This window comes from Stegostoma tigrinum, chromosome 27 (genome assembly GCF_030684315.1).
Source record: "Stegostoma tigrinum isolate sSteTig4 chromosome 27, sSteTig4.hap1, whole genome shotgun sequence".
NCBI lineage: Eukaryota > Metazoa > Chordata > Chondrichthyes > Orectolobiformes > Stegostomatidae > Stegostoma > Stegostoma tigrinum.
Window position 1 is genome coordinate 5973944 of NC_081380.1, and position 14246 is coordinate 5988189.

Consider the following 14246-nt stretch of genomic DNA (forward strand, 5'->3'; position numbering starts at 1 on the left):
CTTTGGGCGGTTGTGGCGGGGGCAGGGTGTGAGGGATGTGTTGCGGGGAATGCGGGAGACGCGGTCAAGGGCGTTCTCGACCACTGTGGGGGAAAGTTGCGGTCCTTGAAGAACTTGGACATCTGGGATGTGCAGGAGTGGAATGCCTCATCCTGGGAGCAGATGCGGTGGAGGCAGAGGAATTGGGAATTGGGGATGAAATTTTTGCAGGAGGTTGGGTGGGAGGAGGTTTATTCTAGGTAGCTGTGGGAGTCGGTGGGTTTGAAATGGACATCAGTCACTAGCTGGTTGCCTGAGATGGAGACTGAGAGGCCCAGGAAAATGAGGGATGTGTTGGAGATGGCCCAGGTGAACTTGAGGTTGGGGTGGAAGGTGTTGGTGAAGTGGATGAACTTTTTGAGCTCCTCTGGGGAGCAAGAGGCGGCGCCGATACAGTCATCAATGTGACGGAGGAAGAGGTGGGGTTTGGGGCCTGTGTAGGTTCGGAAGAGGGACTGTTCCACGTAACCTACAAAGAGGCAGGCATACCTGGGGCCCATGTGGGTGCCCATGGCCACCCCCTTTGTCTGTATGAAGTGGGAGGAATCGAAAGAGAAGTTGTTGAGGGTGAGGACGAGTTTGGCTAGGCGGATGAGGGTGTCAGTGGAGGAGGACTGGTCGGGCCTGTGGGACAGGAAGAAGCAGAGGGCCTTGAGGCCGTCTGCATGCAGAATGCAGGTGTATAGGGACTGGATGTCCATGGTGAAAATGAGGTGTTGGGGGCCAGGAAATTGGATGTTTTGGAGGAGGTGGAGGGTGTGGGTGGTGTCATGGATGTAGGTAGGGAGTTCCTGGACCAAAGGGGAGAAAATGGAGTCCAGATAGGTAGAGATGAGTTTGGTGGGGCAGGAACAGGCTGAGACAATGGGTCGACCAGGGCAGGCAGAATTGTGGATTTTGGGAAGGAGATAGAAACGGGCCATGTGGGGTTGGGGAACAATGAGGTTGGAGGCTGTGGGTGGGAGGTCCCCCGAGGTGATGAGGTCATGGTGGTGTTGAAGGTGATGGATTGGTGTTTGGGGGTGGGGTCATGATCAAGGGGGCGGTAGGAGGAGGTGTTGGAGAGTTGGCGTTTGGCCTTGGCGATGTAGAGGTCAGTCCCTCTTCTGCACCTACACAGGCCCCAAACCCCACCTCTTTCTCCGCTACATTGATGACTGTATCGGTGCCGCCTCTTGCTCCCCAGAGGAGCTCGAAAAGTTCATCCACTTCACCAACACCTTCCACTCCAACCTCAAGTTCACCTGGGCCATCTCCAACACATCCCTCACCTTCCTGGAACTCTCAGTCTCCATCTCAGGCAACCAGCTAGTGACTGATGTCCATTTCAAACCCACCGGCTCCCACAACTACCTAGAATACACCTCCTCCCACCCACCTGCAAAAATTCCATCCCCTATTCCCAATTCCTCCGCCTCCACCGCATCTGCTCCCAGGATGAGGTATTCCACTCCCGCACATCCCAGATGTCCAAGTTCTTCAAGGACAGCAACTGCCCCCCCGCAGTGGTCGCACCTCCCGCATTTCCTGCAACACATCTCTCACACCCCGCCCCCGCCATAACCACCCAAAGAGGATCCCCCTCGTTCTCACACACCACCCCACCAAACTCCGGCTACAACGCATCATCCTCCAACACTTCCACCATCTACAATCCAACCCCACCACCCAAGACATTTTTCCATCCCCACCCTCGTCTGCCTTCCGGAGAGACCACTCTCTCTGTAACTCCCTCGTTCGCTCCACACTGCCCTCCAACCACACCACACCCGGCACCTTCCCCTGCAACCGCAGGAAGTGCTACACTTGCCCCCACACCTCCTCCCTCACCCCTATCCCAGGTCCCAAGATGACTTTCCACATTAAGCAGAGGTTCATCTGCACATCTGCCAACGTGGTATACTGTATCCATTGTACCCGGTGTGGCTTCCTCTACTTTGGGGAAAACAAGCGGAGGCTTGGGGACCGCTTTGCAGAACACCTCCCCTTGGTTCGCAATAAACAACTGCACCTCCCAGTCGCGAATCATTTTAACTCCCCCTCCCATCCTTCAGATGACATGTCCATCATTGGCCTCCTGCAGTGCCACAAGGATGCCACCCGAAGGTTGCAAGAACAGCAACTCATATTCTGCTTGGGAACCCTGCAGCCCAATGGCATCAATGTGGACTTCACAAGCTTCAAAATCTCCCCTTCACCCACTGCATCCCAAAACCAGCTCAGTTCGTCCCCTCCCCCCACTGCATCCCAAAACCAGCCCAGCCTGTCTCTGCCTCCCTAACCTGTTCTTCCTCTCACCCATCCCTTCCTCCCACCTCAAGCCGCACCTCCATTTCCTACCTACCACCTCATCTGGCCTCCTTGACCTGTCCATCTTCCCTGGACTGACCTATCCCCTCCCTACCTCCTCACCTATACTCTCCTCTCTATCTATCTTCTTTTCTCTCCATCTTTGGTCCGCCTCCCCCTCTCTCCCTATTTATTCCAGAACCCTCTCCCCATCCCCCTCTCTGATGGAGGGTCTAGGCCCAAAACGTCAGCTTTTGTTCTCCTGAGATGCTGCTTGGCCTGCTGTGTTCATCCAGCTCCACACTTTGTTATCTTATTCTGAGGGGTATTATGTGGAGCTGTTCAGCCAACTGTTCCTGAGTTTCTTGCCTCAGATGGCACAAAGAGGAGCTACAGATCATTACGGGCACGTGTACAGAGTCAGGGAGGAGTAATTTAATTGTGTCAACCTTATAAGTCACTGTGATGAAGCACTGATGTGGTGTATTGCTACTGGAGAGGGTCCATTAATTTATTTAGCTCTCTATAGTTCAGAAACTCAGCACTGCTGCCTCACAGGGACATGGGCCTGGGCTCAATTCCACCCTCGGGCGACTGTGTGGAGTTTGCACATTTTCTCCGAGTCTATGTGGATTTCCTCCAGGTGCTCCGGTTTACGCCCACAGTCTAAAGATGTGCAGGCTAGGTGGATTAGCCATGGAAAATGCCGGGATAGAGTAACCGCTTTGCAGAACACCTCCGCTCAGTTTGCAATAAACAACTGCACCTCCCAGTTGCGAACCATTTTAACTCCTCCTCCCATTCCTTAGACGACATGTCTATCCTGGGCCTCCTGCAGTGCCACAATGATGCCACCCGAAGGTTGCAGGAACAGCAACTCATATTCCACTTGGGAACCCTGCAGCCCAATGGTATCAATGTGGATTCACCAGCTTCAAAATCTCCCCTCCCCCCACTGAATCCCAAAACCAGCTTGTCCCCGCCTCCCTAACCTGTTCTTGCTCTCACCTATCCCCTCCTCCCACCTCAAGCCGCACCTCCATTTCCTACCTACTAACCTCATCCCACCTCCTTGACCTGTCCGTCCTCCCCGGACTGACCTATCCCCTCCCCACCTATACTCTCTCCACCTATCTTCTCCTCTATCCATCTTCGGTCCACCTCCCCCTCTCTCCCTATTTATTCCAGTTCCCTCTCCCCATCCCCCTCTCTGATGAAGGTCCTAGGCCCGAAACGTCAGCTTTTGCGCTCCTGAGATGCTGCTTGGCCTCCTGTGTTCAGCCAGCTCCACACTTTTTTATCTGGGATAGAGTAGGCGACTGGATCTGGGTGGGATGCTTTTCAGAGGCTTGCCGGGGTCCTGATGAGCTGAATGATCTGCTTTCACACTGTAAGGATTCTATCATCCCTCGCGGACCTTTGGGAGCTCTTAGCAGGTGAGGTGTCCACTCTCTGTGTCCTTGACCCTAGGGAAAGCCTGTGGTTGTCCAATTTGGAACTTGATGTGCTGAAATGACGCAGTATGGAGCCCCTGCCAACTCTACAGGCAGCAGGCAATATCCTGTCACAAACATAGAAAATGCCAGACCAAATCAAATGGAGATCCCTGTCACTGACATCAAAACCTTGTCCCATGAATCGAAATTCTCACCACTTTCCGAGCAAAGATATTTCTCCTGAATTCCTCATTAGATGTGTAAGTGACTACCTTAAAAGTGGGGTTGGATGCCAAGCCCACCCACACGGTGACTGCGGATTTTATGAATTTGTGGTTCTGGTAAGAAGCTATGTCTGACAGGAGAGCAGATCGGATAATTGGATGCTCCACGTGTACTTAAATTGTAAAATCGCGGATCTGGTTGTGAACCTTCATATCCAAATCTCCTTTGTCACACTGTGGGTGAGTGAGGATCTCTGCACAAACAGGCAGACGTGAGGGGAATGGGGGGCAACATGTTTTGTCAGATATTAAGACCCATGAAGACGAATGAAAGTAAGGCTTTAATTTCTAAATCACCTTCCACAATCCCAGCATGTCTTAGAAAGCTTTGTGGCCAACTAAATCCTTTGAAGTACTATCTATATCATAGGAATTACATTCTGTAGCAGGATCCAACTCACAGCTGTATTATAAGGACCTATGGGTATATATTACTTCTGCTTAATTCTGAAGAATGTTGAGCAGGATACTAGGCTAATTCGATTACTTTTAGTAAAATAATGCAATTCACATGAACTTTTATGAATGGACCAGATCATATGTAATATCCCAACTGAGAGTCAGTTCCTCTGATGGTGCAGCATTCCCTCCATGTTACACTGAAATGCTATGGTTTCATAATGTGTTCAAGTCAGTGGACCAGGATTGGATCTCATGGTGTTTGGATTCGGGAGTGAGACTGAACAACTGATAACATATTCTGCAGCATCAGGCTGCTTACTTGTAATCTGATGATGCTTAATAGAAGGTGACAATCATTTCCTATATTCTGTTTGTGGAACTAAGTAATTTCCTGCTAGGAAAAAGGTAACAGCCATGATATGCCTCTCAAAACAAATCTGCTCATAAATATTATGTACGAGTCATAATGTTGCCGCAATCCTTCTTTAGACTTCTAGAATTGTCTTAGGGACAAGGTACTATCAGAGGTCCTTTTAACCCTCTCTGTAATTGGGTGGGGAGTTTGTAAGTAATCATGGAAACGCTCCACTTTACTGACTGTGTTAATTATCATACAGCCATAGTGCCACACAGCACAGAAACAGACCCTACATTCCGACCAGTCCATGTCGACCATACCAAATTAAACTAGTCCCACCCGCCCACGTTTAACCCATATCCCTCCATGCATTTCTCATCCAAATGTCTTTTAGATGTTGTAACTGTACAATACAATACAATATCCTTTTATCGTCACTTGTACTCCATTATAGAAGTACAATGAAAAGCTTTTACAGTGTCTGCGTTCTTACGGTGACATCTTAGGCACAAGAACCTAGGTACAATTTTTGAATACAGCAGAGAAATAAAAGTAGTTGCATTACTTACAGAGTTGAAAAATAAGTTAAAGATAGGACGTCAGTAAAGGGTTGACATTAGAGTAAGGTAGGAAATTTAAAATAGACATTACACTGTAGCAGCACAGTGTGCATGGTCTAACCATCCATGCCAGACCCTGACCCAACAGTTGTACCCACCCCATACCAACTTCCAGTTTGCTTCGTACCAACATTCAGCTGCTCCAAGGTAAGTTCCAGGGCTGCCTTCTGTGTGCCGCTCTCCGCCTGGAACTCACTGTCCACGCGACGCTCCAGGGCTGCTTCCCTGCGCTGCTCTGGGGCACACAGCCCGCATGCTGTACATGGGCTCACTGCTCATGGCCTACCCATATCCACCACTTCCACCAGAAGTTCATTCCACACAAGAACAAAATGTCCCTCATGTCTTTTTTTAAATCTTTCTCCTCTCACTTTAAATTTATGCCCCCCCTAGTCTTGAAATCCACCATCTTAGGGAAAAGATACCTGCCACTCACCTTATCTATACCCCTCATGATTTTATAAGGTCACCCCTCAAATTCCTATGCTCCAGTGAAAAATTCCCAGCCTTAAACAGCCTACCTTTGTAACCCAAACCCTCCATTACCGGTAACATCGTAGTAAATCTCTTCTGAACACTCTCTTTCTTAATACTATCCTTCCTAACAGGGTGACCAGAACTGAACACAGCGTTCTGGAAGAGGGTGCCACTGTGGCTCAGTAGTCAGTGCTACTGCCTCACATTGCCAAGCGCACAGGTGCAATTCCACCTGTGGAAGGGGTTTGTGGCTGGGTGGGATGCTCTTTCAAGGTGTGGAACAATTCTGACTCTATGTTTCTAAGAGGCTTCATCAATGTCAACACGATGTCCCAACTCCAACGCTCAAATGTCTGAGCAATGCGTCTGAACTCCAGCAGGGAAATAAAAATACACCACATGCAAGTCCTGGATTTTATGATATATGAGGCTGACAAATGGTTGACAAAATCATCCATGGGAATGTGTCAGCCTGAGGAGTGTCCCTCGCACTGAAGAATCAGTGGAGCTCTGGCTCTCCACTGGATCATAATGACTTGAAGAGTTCCAATCTGCAGGTATTGCTCAAATTCGCACCTGAGTGGTGAGAAGGTTAAAAGTAATATTTTCACCACCGAATTCTGGTTGTTGTCATCAAAATATTTAAACAATAACAAAAGTTACTACACAGAAATGAGCCTTTTGGTTCATTACATTTGTGCTAGTGGTCTTTCTGTTTGAGACAGCAAGACTGCTTCCACTGTTAAGATCCCAGCTGATGTCACTAATGGACAAGACAAATTCTAGAATGAAATCTACTTTAACAGATTTTTTAAAAAAGAATTAATGAGGCCATCTTTCACTGAAACATATGCACACAAGTCTGCAGATTTTCCTTAACAATAAACTGTGTATTACACAAAAAAAACCAAGCTATCTAAATAAAGAAGATAGTTTGAAAAAAAGAAAAACATATTCTCATCGATTCCCCATTTCTTTACTGCATTTTACGGCCAAATTCTTTGAGTTTGATTTCACGGTGACTCCTTAGTTTTGTTGTGCAAAGGTGAAATTTTCTTACATGAATGTTCATGAAGACAAAAGCTTAGATTTCTCAATCTTATAATAATCCACCCATTTCTAACCAAGCACTCTTGGTCCAGAGGTTTCACAAGCTAAACTTTTACATCAAGATATGCTTTTCCTAAAGAGCCCTATACTCCTTTCTAGGAGAGAAACTATATATGTTTCCGACTATAGTCAGGTGTTCTCCAAAACTACCCCAAGAGCTTTCAATCTCTAGATAGGTGAAGCTAAAATCAATCCTTGCTAGTTTTAAATAAAATACAAGCTAATTTCTTCGAAGTTTACCCTCTCTGCCATAAAACCCACAATATCAACAACCTTCTATGGACACTCTGGGGGTTCTGCAGTCACTTCCCACTGATATGTACTGGATTAGGTCATTGTTCCAGAACGAACTCATAAGAACTAGAAACAAAAACAGAAATCAGTGGAAAAGCTCAGCAGGTATGGCAGCATCTGTGGAGAGATATCAGAATTAATGTTTTGGATCAAATGACGCTTCCTCACTCAATCCGAAACATTAACTCTGCTTTCTTTCTTTTCACACATGCTGAAGGGCCTGCTGTGCTTTTCCTGCAATTTCTGCTTTTGTTTCTGATTTACAGCATCCACAGTTCTTTCAGTTTTCATATGAACCAGGAAAGAAGTAGGCAGTTCAGCCCCTCAAGCCTGCTCCACCATTAATTGCAATCATGGCTGATCTCACCTTGGTCTCATTTCCATTTACCTGCCCACTCTCCATAACCCTATCACCTATTACTAATTAGCAATCTCTTCATCTATTCCTCAAATTTATTCAGTATTTCTGGGGGAAACAAATTCCATAAATTCGTGATCCTTTGAAAGAAATAATTCCTACTCATCTTTGTTTTAAATTGGTCCCCCTTTTGCCTAAATGTTTGATCTCTTATTCTAAATTGCCCCACATTGGGAAACCATAGTTCTGCATTTACAGTGTCAATCCCCTTTAGCATCTTATTTTCTTCAATTAGATCTTCTCAAATCCTTCTGAACTCTTATCAGCATAATCTAAACTGCTCAATCTCTCCTAGGACAAGATTTTCTGACCTTGTTTTTTTCATAATCTTTAACAAAAGCAAGCAAACCCTTATGCCACTAGTTCAAAATCAAATTGTAAAAAATAGTATTAATTAATATGGTGTAATGAAAGGTTTATGATATTTATAATATTCATATGTAGTTTGTGTGAATATGTATAAAATATGTGTGTGTGAGTGTGTCTGTGTGTGTGAGTGTGTGTGAATGCTTGTTTCTCAAACCCTTTAATTTTTTTTTAAACAAGATCCAGGATGATCCTACATTCCAAGTACAGTTGTGGAAAGAGGTTGCTCTGTTCTTCTCTATTACTTTGTAATACTCTCCCCATGATCAATGGAAACCCTCATTCTTTATTCCACCAGTACCTTAACCATAGTGTTCCAGGATATTTAGATGGGTTACAGGGAAAGAGCAACAGGTCTGGGTGGAGTGCACTGTGAGTCGGTGTGGACTTGTTGGGCTGAACAGCCAGTTTCCACACTGTAGGGATTCTATAATTCTGTGATCTTAATAACTTTGAAGGCCTCCAGCAGACCACTCAACCACAATTTCAGCTCCAGTGCAAGGCCCAATGTCTCAAGCCTCTCTTCATAATCGTGAGCTCTGATTTCTTGTTTCTGGTGAGGCGAGGGGGACAGAATGGGAAAAGTATGCTCCCAGCAATGCAGTCTTATCATGACAAATCCACTAACAGTTGGTTAATTAATACCAGGAAGTGGGGGGGATCCATGTTTAAAGGAGCATCTAGGTTGGGACATTAGGTGGGAAAGAAGGTTAGATTGTGAACCAGAAGCTGAACATGGCCATTGAATTACAGGCGCTCTGCCCATTCAGTCTCATTATCACTAGGCTATTGCATCCCTGCCACCGCCCCCCCAAGTCCTGATTTGTCTCTTCTAACCTTCTTCCTGCATTATTACCAAATAATACAAAGGGCAGCATAAAATTTCATTCAATTTCCTGTTTAACAAGTTCAGTCTCCTGTTAATTTTTTTTTAAAAATGTCAGCATTTCCAATTTGGCATGAACTCACCCTCCACAGTTGTGGAAAATGATGGAATGACATTGGATTGCCGCCAACACCAATGCCCCACTTTTGGTGTTGACACTGTGGTGGGGAGCATGGAGAAGGTGACAGCCCCTGCTTGTGGCTGTATTATCCAACTCTATGCCTCTCGGCCAACTTGCATCCTGATGAAGTCACATTCTCCCTCCTCTTACATCTTTCCCACAATTCCTCACACGTGACATAACTAAGATATTTTGTTACTTTTCTAGAGCTTCTTCATCATAGAATTGTGTTTTACGGTGTTTCACAGGAGTGGCACACAACAGATCTTGACTTTGAAGCCCAGAATGCAATATTGTATGAGGTGAGAGGTAAGTTTTAAGGAGTATTTTGAAGGTACAGAAGTTGGTACAGAGGTGGAGGAATTAGGGGAGTGAATTTTGAAGCTTTGGGCTGAGGTAATTGTGACTACTTTTCTTTCATATCCATTGATGAAAATCTGTGACTTTTCAAATCTACTGTCTCCAACACTCACACTCCATCGAGGGCTGTGCATGCAAGGGAAGTCCAAAATCTGGCATAGGTCACGGAAAATCCTGACTCTATCACCATTCATCACTGTCTTTGTGTGGAAAATCTGCAATTTGCTTTCTAGGTACACTGTAGGTGCACCCCGCTCTACCACGGACAGCAGCATTTAAGAAGCCAGCTCACCACAACATTCTCCAGGGTAATTAATATTGGAAAATAAATATTGGCCATAGTACATCTCATGAACAAAGAAAAACTAGCCAATTGGAAGCTAAAGGCGTAGTTTCTTTTTGCATGGTGTAATCCATGTGAGTCATCACCTTTGATTGCCTGGATCCATTTTTTGTTCTACCACTTAGAGTTCCTACCTCCTTTCCAATTTTCAAAATGCATTCCACATTTCTCCATACCAGCCACAGGTCATCTCACTTCCCCTATGCCTTCCTGAAGTCTTTCGCTGGCTAATTTTCCAGAGTGCGCTATGGCCCCTACCCAATTGGGCATCATTTGTAAATGTTGATATTCCTTCAAATCCTAAGTCCACATCAGCGATGTATATAGTACACTGTACAATAAATACTTAATTATGAGACATCCCCATGTAAAATTCTATCCCCGATAGCTGGTCTCAAATATCCTTCGGTTTTCATATACCGCAAACCCAAGTTTACTCCCAAATTTAGATCCAAAAGCTCTTCAGTCTTGATATTACCTATGCTAGTTTTGGGGTTGAGGATGGTGGGAATAGTCTATTGAGTCTGTCATGACAGTTCAAAGATGTTCAGGCTAGGTGGATTAGCCATGGGAAATGCAAGATTACAGGGATAGGTTGGAGAACTGGGTCTCGGCAGGATGCTTTTCTGAGGTTCGATGCAGAAAGAGGCCATTTTGCCCTTCGAGTCTTGATGGGCCAAATGGCCTCTTTTTGCACTGTAGGGATGCTATGAGCCTTTGAATCCAAGATTGTTTTGTTTAAACATGAGACATATCCTGGGGCAGGCATACCTGCTGATTTTAGGACCATGGCCAGCAACCAGCGGCCACATCATTACAGGGCGTTCCAAAGAACTGGAGTGGAATTCAAAATATTACTCGTGAAGTCAGCACCTACTGATTTTCCTTCAAGATATAGTCTGAAAGACTCGACTTTTACATGAGTGTACACAGTAATAAGAGCAGGCCTCACACCAATGGCTGTCAAACATTATTTTCTACCCTGATCACTTGCCTTCCCACTTTGTACTTTGTCTCCCACTGTTAAACAATCTCTTGGCAACTATTTGAATTCCACATGATATTTTATCTGGTAAAAATCTCTGTGCAGTCTCTTTTCAAATCGGTGTACTCTTTGAAATCAATATATGTTGCATTCATTGCAAGACATCATTGATATACAGGCTCTGTGGTAAATAATGAGGAAACCAACAACAGCCAACAAACCAACTTGACCTCAGTTCACCAACTTGCTTCCACAGACACAGATATCATGAAAATATCACAAAGATATCAATAAGTCCTTGTGCAAATAATCTGCTGCCATCACATTGAGGATATCCTCCGTCATGCTATACGACATTATCACCTTGTCAAATCTGGGGTGCAATATGATATGACTCACCCACAGCAGAATAAGGACAAGTTCAGACAAGGGGCAGCCAACTGATGGTTTGAATTGAAAAGCAGAGAAGCGTGAGGCAAACCAGTTTGGCAGAAGGGATAGGGAGAAGCTATATCGTCTTAAAGGCACAAAGGTGCAGGAACAGAGTGATGTGCATGTGCATTGAGGTTAGCAAAGTGCATGGGATCTTGGCTTCATAAATATATTGCATGTCGACAAAGGCAGAGGTGTTCTGTTAAATCTTTATAAAGCTCTGATAACATTCCAGCTAGAATTAGCCACCCATTTACTACCATCACACATTCCTGAGGCTACATGGAGGAGATTTACAAGGGCTGGTGTTTAGTTACAAAGGGTATATTTTTTGCTTGATAAAAAGTGGGCTGTTTTCCTTGGAGCAAAGGAGATTGAGAGAAAATTTGTTAGGGGTCTACTAGATGATGACAGACTCAGATAAGGTTAAAACAAAGGAAAAATGGATGTGACCCCAAGCCTGCATTCCTGTCCACATCCCATTAGCAATTGAAGCTCTCACCATTTCACCAAATCACCTGTTACTCATAGTTAATTTCATAGAACTCAAAACTGGCTCTTAATACCTTGCACTATTGCTGTAAACAACCCCAGAAATAATGGCGAAGCTTTTCCCTTCCTCATCATAGCTTGCATTATTCTCGTTCTCCATTTTTGGATCATCAAAGCCATCTGTCTGTTCCTCTACATCTTTTCCACCATGAACCATTTACGATATGTTCTAATACAGCAACGTTCCTTCTTACCTTATCACTGTTCAGTAGAAATCATTTTTGTACCATTCATTTCATCTCTCATTTATTCTCCTGCTGTAATTGAAACAGTTTACTGCTTTTACGTTCTGCCTTACTCTATCCTTTATTAATAATTCTAACTTTAAATCTTCTTATCTCATTGGGACTGGTATTTCAGGGGATATTTCAGAACACAGCTTAAATGAATTCCAATTGGGAAAATAAAATCCAAGGCAAGACCCACGCTTAACTAAAAATGTTAAAGCTAGTATGAAACTTAATGGAAAAGCTGATGTTTGCACAAAAAGAGAGGATGAGTACTCATTGTTGCCTCATGTTAAGTGTAGGATGTTGGAATATGAGCCATATCAAACTTAAAATGTGTTTTGATCCATGGAGCAGTGGAACTCAAAAGGAATCGGTGCATCCCTCCAATCGCATTTTAAATTTATGTGTGCGATGTGGGCGTCTCTGGCTGAGCCAGCATTTATTGTCTATCACTAGTTGCCCTGGAGAAGGTGGTGGTGAGCTGCCTTCTTGAACCATTGCAGTCCACCTGCTGCAGGTTGACCCACAATGCCATTAGGGAGGGAATTCCAGGATTTTGATCCAGCGACAGTGAAGCAACAGCGATATATTTCCAAGTCAGGATGGTGAGTGGCTCGGGGGGGAATTTGAAGGCAACAGTGTCCCTATGTATCTGCTGTCCTTGTCCTTCTAGATGGAAGTGGCCATGTGTTTGGAAGGTGCTGCCTGAGGATCTTTGGTGAATTCCTGCAGAGCATCTTATAGATCATGCACACATGCTGCTACTGAGTGTCGGCGTTGGAGGGAGTGAATGTTTGTGGAATGTAGTGCCAATCAAGCGGGTTGCTTTATCCGAGTTTCTTGAGTGTTATTGGGGCTGCACCGATCCTGATAACTGGGGAGAATTCCATCACACTCCTAACTTGTTTCTTGTGGTTGATGGCGAGGCTTTCAGGAGCCAGGAGGTGAATTATTCGCCACAATATTCCTAGCGTCTGATCTGCTCCTGAAGCCACTGTGTCTATGTTGTGAGCTCAGTTGAGGTTCTGGTCAATGGTAACCTCCAGGATGTAGATAGTGCGGGATTCAGAGATGGCAACACCATTGAATGTCAAGATGCGGTGGTTAGACTGTCTCTTATTGGCGATGGTCATAGCCTGGCATTTGTGTGGCATAAATGTCACTTGCCACTTGTCAGCTCAAGTCTGGATGTTGTCCAGATCTTATTGCATTTGAACATGGTCTGCTTCGATATCTCAGGAGTTATGAACAATGTTGAACATTGTGCAATCATCAGCAAACATCCCTACAACTGACATTATGTTGAAGGCAACGTCTTTGATGAAGCAGCTGAAGATCTTTGGACCTAGGACACTACCCTAGGAACTCCAGCAGAGATTGCTTGGAGTTGAGATAACTGACCTCCAAATGATTCCAACCAGAAAGATTTTGCCCTGTGTCGCCCATTGATTCCAGTTTTACTAAGGATCCTTGATATCACACCTGGTCGAATGCAGCCTTGATATCAAGGGCTGTCACTCTCACCTCACCTCTGGAGTTCAGCTCTTTTATCCATGTTTGAACCAAGGCTGTAGTGAGGTCAGGAGCTGAGTGGCCTTGGTGGAACCCAAATTGGGCATAGCTGAGCAGGTTATTGCTGAGCAGATGATCCTTGATAGCGCTGTTGATGGGACCTTCCATCACTTTACTGATGATGAAGAGTAGACTGATGGGATGGAAATTGGCCGGGTTGGAATTGTGCTGTTCTTTACGGACAAGACATAGTTGGGCATTCTTCCAAATTGTCAGGTAGAGACCAGTGTTGTAACTGTACCAGGACAGCTTGGCTAAGGGAGCAGCAAGGCCTGAGCACAAGGCTTCAGTACTATTGCTGGAGTGTTGTCAGGGCCCATAGCCTTTGCTGTAGCCAATGTCTCCAACCGTTACTTGACATCACATGGAATGAATTCAAAAGGTTGAATGCTGGGGACCACGAGAGGAGGCCGCAATGGATAATTCACTCAACACTTCTAGCTAAAGATTGTGACAAATGCCTCTGTTTTGATGTGCTGGGGTCTTCCATCATTGAGAATGAGGATATTTGTGGAGCCTCCTCCTCCAGTGAGTTGTTTAGTTGTCCACCACCATTCATGACTGGATGTGGCAGGTCGACAGAGCTTAGATCTGAGATAATGGGGACTGCAGATGCTGGAGATTCCAAGATAATAAAATGTGAGGCTGGATGAACACAGCAGGCCAAGCAGC